General features: G+C 39.2%; 1 long non-coding RNA gene across 2 annotated transcripts; it reads left to right on the plus strand.

Annotated features, from left to right (window-relative positions):
- Window positions 1–2,722: 2,722 nt before the first annotated feature.
- Window positions 2,723–6,113, plus strand: LOC116583196. Of its 2 annotated transcripts, none has more exons than XR_004282646.1 (4): window positions 2,723–2,842; window positions 2,946–3,029; window positions 4,646–4,866; window positions 5,310–6,113. It is a non-coding gene; the product is annotated as an uncharacterized LOC116583196 (long non-coding RNA). The 2 variants fall into 2 exon arrangements; XR_004282647.1 differs by having other exon boundaries at window positions 5,313–6,113.
- The last annotated feature ends 250 nt before the right edge of the window (window positions 6,114–6,363 follow it).

A 6,363-nucleotide genomic window follows, 5' to 3' on the forward strand; every position in this document is an offset into this window, starting at 1 on the left:
AGAATAAAAAGCTACCCTTGAGTCAGCTTCCAGTGCCTTTTTTTCTTTAACTGGCATGTTATTTCTACAGAGCACTATTCGATTGACCTATTCTGAATTATAATAAAAATAATTATGAATTTGTTATTACAGTAGGCATGACGTATAGCATACCTAATCATTATGGAGGATTATAAGGACCCGGGGCAGAATGTCACATCTGTTTCAATGTTGTATTTAGATGTTTTTCAAGTATAAAAACTGGTTTGAATAATGTTTACCAATCTCCTTTTGAATTGATCATTTTATTCCTGAGACAGTACAAATTATTGATCCTTTTTGTGATCTAGGCTGTTGGAATATATCAAACCTTACCAGGGACTGTGATAATTAAAGTGCATTCTTTATTGAACTTTAAAGATACAATTTTTTAAAAGATTTTATTTATTTATTTGACAGAGATCACAGATAGGCAGGCAGGCAGAGAAAGAGGAAGGGAAGCAGGCTCCCTGCTGAGCAGAAAGCCCGATGTGGGGCTCCATCCCAGGACCCTGGGATCATGACATGAGCTGAAGGCAGAGGCTTTAACCCACTGAGCCACCCAGGTGCCCCTAAAGATACAATTTTTGATTTTTGGTTAACATGTAAGATATGGAGGTTGATTGCTGACTTAACTTGGGTAAGCAGCCTATAAATGGATCTCATTCTCTGTTGAAACATTCTCTTAAATGATAACGAAATACTGGAGTAAAAGTGTATGATTTAGACTAGAATATATTTAACATAAACACGTACTCTATCATATTAATATATTATCATTTGATATCCAAAAATAGGATGAATAATCCCCTTGTTTTCAGAGCTTGTACTGCCAGTTGAATAGAAAACACGTATTTGTCCTCACAAGTCATACATACTCATTCGTTAAATTGGGAAGCAGTGCCTCATCCAAATCAAATGTGTATCAGGTTCAGTCTACCCACAGTATTGTGCAAGAATAAAGCTAAGGAAGATTTCAGGTAACAATGAAAGAAAAAGACAAAGGAAGGACAGACTCTTAACATTTCATGGCACCCACTTCTCATCTTTCATTAGCTCTGACTTTGTCTCATTGTAAGGCCGAGCTACAAGAAAGGCTGGGAAATGTACACTTGTTTTGGGCAATTATGTGCCCAACTAAAATTCTATTGTTATAAAAGAAAAGGATAATGAATATTAAGGCATAAGTAGCATCAGCTGCCAGACAGAGATCAGGTCTTCTACTGATTATTTTAACTCGCCTTAAACAGTATAACCACATCACAGAAAATCTTTTTAAAGGTAGAATTACACATAATCTCATCATTGTAATGTAACAACTCTTTTCATTTGTTTATATCTTTCTAAATACGTACATATTTTCACTTGGCTGTAATAATAAATACAATAGATTTAAAATTTTTACCTAATATATTATACCTTAAACATAATCCATTTAAAAAAATAATTTTTAATGGCCACATGATAGCCCATTGTGTTGATGTAGCATAATTTACTTAACCATACCCATATCATTGGACATTTCCATGACTCTAATTTCTCATTGTTGTTGCTAATTAACACTAGAGTGAGTATCTTCATAGACTTTTTTCTTTCAGTTATCTTTCTGTTACTTATTTTTGACCTAATTGCGCTGTAATCAGAAAGCATGATTTGTATGATAGTGATTCTAGGAAACTTGTTGGCTTTATAGCCAAGTATATGGTTGGTTTTCATAAATGTTTCTTGCATTCTTAAGAAAAAATAAACCTTGTCTCTAGTTGGATACATGATTCTATTCATGTCCTTTTGATCAAGCTTATTAATTATTTACATTTTCTTTATGCTACTAATTTTTGATCTGTGTGACAACAGTTACTGAGAAAGGTATATGTTATATCAGTTTCTCCTCATACTTCTGTCAGTTTTTGCTTTATGTTATTTGAAGATATCATCAGGTACATATGTAACTTCAGAATTAGTGTTTCTTCCTGGCAAGTTGAATGTTATCTTTATGTAGTTACTATCTTTATTCCTTTTTTTTTAAAGATTTTATTTATTTATTTGACAGACGGAGATCACAAGTAGGCAGAGAAGCAGGCAGAGAGAGTGGAGGAAGCAGGCTCCCAGCTGAGCAGAGAGCCTGATGCGGGCCTCGATCCCAGGACCCTGGGATCATGACCTGAGCCGAAGGCAGAGGCTTTAACCCACTGAGCCACCCAGGCACCCTCTTTATTCCTTTTTAAAAATATATTTATTTATTTGAGAGAGTGAGCGATAGAGCATGAGCAAAGGGAAGGACAGAGGGAGAGGGAGAAGCCAACTCCCTGCGAGGCAGAGCCCGATGCAGGGCTCCATCCCAGGACCCCAAGATCATGACCTGAGCCAAAGGCAGACACTTAACCGACTGAGCCAAAGCACCCCATTATCTTTATTCCTAATAAATCCCTCTGTTCATAACAGAGCTACTCTAGTTTTCTTCTGGTTAGAGTCGGCCTGGCATGTCCTTTTCCATCTTTTCACATTTTCAACCTTTTTATGTGTCAGAGACTTGCTAGATGCTCACTAATTCCATTTCTTCCTCCTGGAAACACAGGAATAACCCCAGCTCTCTGCAGTTATGCTAGGACCACTGAGGAATGTTGGCAGAAGCGATGTATGCCACTTCTAAGCTCGGCCCCTAAAATGCCGTGCATAGTCTTATATATGCCCTCTCCCCTGCTTACATGGCTCAAGGCAAAGAACTCCAAGATGGTAAAACTAGGATCGACAGATCCCAGATTCCTAATGTCACTGACTGAAGGAGTGACAGCTAGAGCAGCAGCCTCACCCGATGAACGGTGATGTGAGCAAAAATTAAGTCTTGTATTAAGCCCCACTGATCTTAGGGGTGTTCGTGCCAGCAGCTAACATTAATTATTCTGATATACCATGTCTTTGTATTTTAGGTTTTCTCTAGGACACAGGAAATATCTGGATTGTTTTGTTTTGTTTCATTTTAGTCCAATCTGAGGATATCTTTCTTTTGACTGGTGAGTTCAGAACACTTACACTTGATTGTGATTTTAATTAATTGTTTGTATGTGGAATTCTCTTTATCTTTATTTTGTGATATCAGTCCTGCTTTTGCTCTCTCTTCTCCGCTTCCTGTTTTCTTTCAGATTATTCTTTTGATTCCACATTTTCCCCTCTATTGGTTTGGAAGTTGTGTACTTTTTCTTCTTAGTGATTACTCTTAAATTTCAGCGTGTGTACTTAAAATTTAAATCAATAGCTCCACCCCCTCCCAAACTATCCAGGGGCTTAAGGATGGCCAATCCCCATCCTCTTGTCTTAAAAGTTATTGTTAGCCAATATTTTAGCACCATCTTATTTTTTTAAAGACGTTATTTATTTGACAGACAGAGAGAGAGAGATCACAAGTAGGCAGAGGCAGGCAGAGAGAGAGGGGGAAGCAGGCTCCCTGCTGAGCAGAGAGCCGGATGCGGGCCTCGATCCCAGGACCCTGAGATCACGACCTGAGCCGAAGGCAGAGGCTTAACCCACTGAGCCACCCAGGCACCCCTAGCACCATCTTATTTTTAACTTCCAAATTAGACATTATTGTTGTTTTATAAATCCCAGACTTTCCTTCTGGGATCATTTCTCTTTATCCTTATGTATACTCTTTTTTTTTTTTTAAAGATTTTATTTATTTATCTGACAGAGAGAGATGACAAGCAGGCAGAGAGGCAGGCACAGAGAGAGGAGGAAAGAGGCTCCCCGCCGAGCAGAGAGCCCGATGCGGGGCTCGATCCCAGGACTCCGAGACCATGACCCGAGCCGAAGGCAGTGGCCTAACCCACTGAGCCACCCAGGCACCCCTCCTTATGTATACTCTTAAAAGCGCCTTTCATGTGCACTTTTTGGTGATAACTCTTACAGGTTTTGGTTTTCTGAAAATGCCCTCATTTCGTCCTACTCTTAAGTACATAATTTAAGTCATATCAAATTCTACATAGACAGTGGCTTTCTCTCAGCAAGGTAAAGTTATTGTTCCACTGTTGCTGCCAGGCTAGTTTTTCCTTTTAGATGATCTCTCTTTTCTCTCTGACAACTTTGAAGATTTTCTCTTTGCATTTTGTGCTCTTCAGTTATGCGGAAGAGTGATTCTTCCCACATTCTCTCTCATCTACCTCCATTTTGTCTCACTTTACTGTCCTTTGAGAGTCTGGCTTTATCCAGATGCCTCGGTTCCAATTCCCTACCTTCCCTGAGTCCAGGATCTTTTCTCCCACACATATGAGGTCGTTAAAACCCAAGACTTTAGGTTCCTGAGAGTGGCGAATGTGCTTGGAGTCATCAATCACAGACCACAGTTTGGAGCTCCCTCTTTATTTTTCACTCCTGAAGATTTTCCTTCTTACAAGCTTAATGATACCTTTTTAAAAAAGATTTATTTATTTTGGTCGGGGGAGAGACGGGGAAGAGGGTCAAGCAGACTCCCTGCTGAGCGCAGACCCCCCCACCCCAGACCCGGCTCGATCTCAGTGCCCTGACATCATGACCCAAGCCTAAACCAAGAGTCAGAAACTTAGTGGACTGCACCACCTAGGCAGCCTCTCAACAAAACCTTTTAGAAGACGTTTTTCTGTATTTTTTTTTTTAGGGTTTCTTTGCTTTTTGCAGTGGAATGGTTTTTCAGACTCTATAGTCCACCATTTTGTCATCATAAATGAAAGTCCACATTGTCTCTTCATTCTGTTGAATTCTATCCTCACGATAAAATCTTGAGAGTGGTACTACTTAACTGCATCAGAGAGCTTAAGAATTTTTATAGCTGTTCACATACATTGTTGGATTGCTTCCCAGCCATTCTCTTCTTGAGTGGTGAGTACTATATTTGTTCATCCACTTCTTGGAGACAGAGTAGTATCAGTAGCGAATGGGCTTTGAATCACTCGAACGTGGTTCTCCCTCTCCCTACCCCATCTCTCTCTTTCCTTCCACTCTTAACGTGTATTGAGAATAGAGAAATATTTTCTTTACAAGTTTTGTTATGGTTTGAGACGTGAGAGAATTAAGAAAGAAACCACCACTTGAGAAGGAAAGAATGAAGATACACATAGAAGAACTTTAGGCTAAAAATGCTGTTAGTTTCAGCTCTAACCTCAAACCCCAATAAAATTAAAGTAGAGAGATCTTTTTTAAAGGCATAAACCTTCAATGATAAAAAGAACAGAGAGAACAGAGACAAAATTTTGTCAGTTGGAAAACTTACAAATGGTAGTTTTCATTTCATTTCATTTCATTTCATTTCATTTCATTCATAGCAGGTCTGAGAAATTGAACTTGAACTGGCTGTAAGGAAAGCTACGAAACCACTTCACACCATGGGACCCCCACAAGACTCAAGAACTGGCAACAGCAAACAAGTTACCTTTGGAAGTGAAGGGTGAAGGGAAAGGATTTGGCTGAAAATCTGTGTAAGAAGAAATTAGAACACCAAATCCCTTCCCCACTGTTACGGGTTGAATTGTGTCCTGTCCTCTCCCTGGGAAAAGATGTTTTGAAGTCCTACCTCAGAATGTGACCTTATTTGGAAATAGAGTTGTGGCAGATGTAATTAGTTAAAATGAGGTCATACAAGATAGGGTGGGCCCCTAATCCGTTTGGACTGGTGTCTTCAACAGAATCGTTAAAACAGGAATTGAAGGGGTTGCGTCTACAGATCAGAAAATCGGGGAAAGAGAGGTAGAGCCTAGTGGATTTTATATAATCATTGTAGAACTATTTGACCTTTAAGACTCTGTGCAAGTATGAATTTTATTTTAAAAACTAAAAAAATAAATGTAAACACAAGAAAGCAGGAGAATTGTTGGGACAGAGAGACAAGAGTGTGCCAGAATAGACAATTCTTAGCTTGCTCAAGCTGGTTGTGAAATTTCTGGAAATTTCATGAACCACTTGTTAAATACAGCCATTATTAAAAAAGAAATTGTATAAGCTTATGATTGAGTAAATTATTATATTAAAAGCACAGTTAGTTACTCAAAACTCATCACTTCTGGAGCACCTGTGTCACTCAGTGAGTTAAGTGTCTGCCTTCGGCTCAGGTCATGATCCCGGAGTCCTGGGATGGAGCCCTACTTTGGGCTCTTGGGGTCTGCTTCTCCCCCGCTTTCTGCCCCTCCTTGTGTTTGTGCTCTCTGTCTCTCAAATAAATAAAATCTTTTTTAAAAATCATCACTTCCTACTAACTTTACATACTACTATGATCCTCTGGCCTCAATGTTATTTATGTGTATTGCATCTCTCTGGTAGAAATGCCAAACAGCAGTGTGCTACTGGACAGCTCTGCTCACCTCTGTGTTGTGATATCATGTT

This window comes from Mustela erminea, chromosome X (genome assembly GCF_009829155.1).
Source record: "Mustela erminea isolate mMusErm1 chromosome X, mMusErm1.Pri, whole genome shotgun sequence".
NCBI classification, from domain to species: domain Eukaryota; kingdom Metazoa; phylum Chordata; class Mammalia; order Carnivora; family Mustelidae; genus Mustela; species Mustela erminea.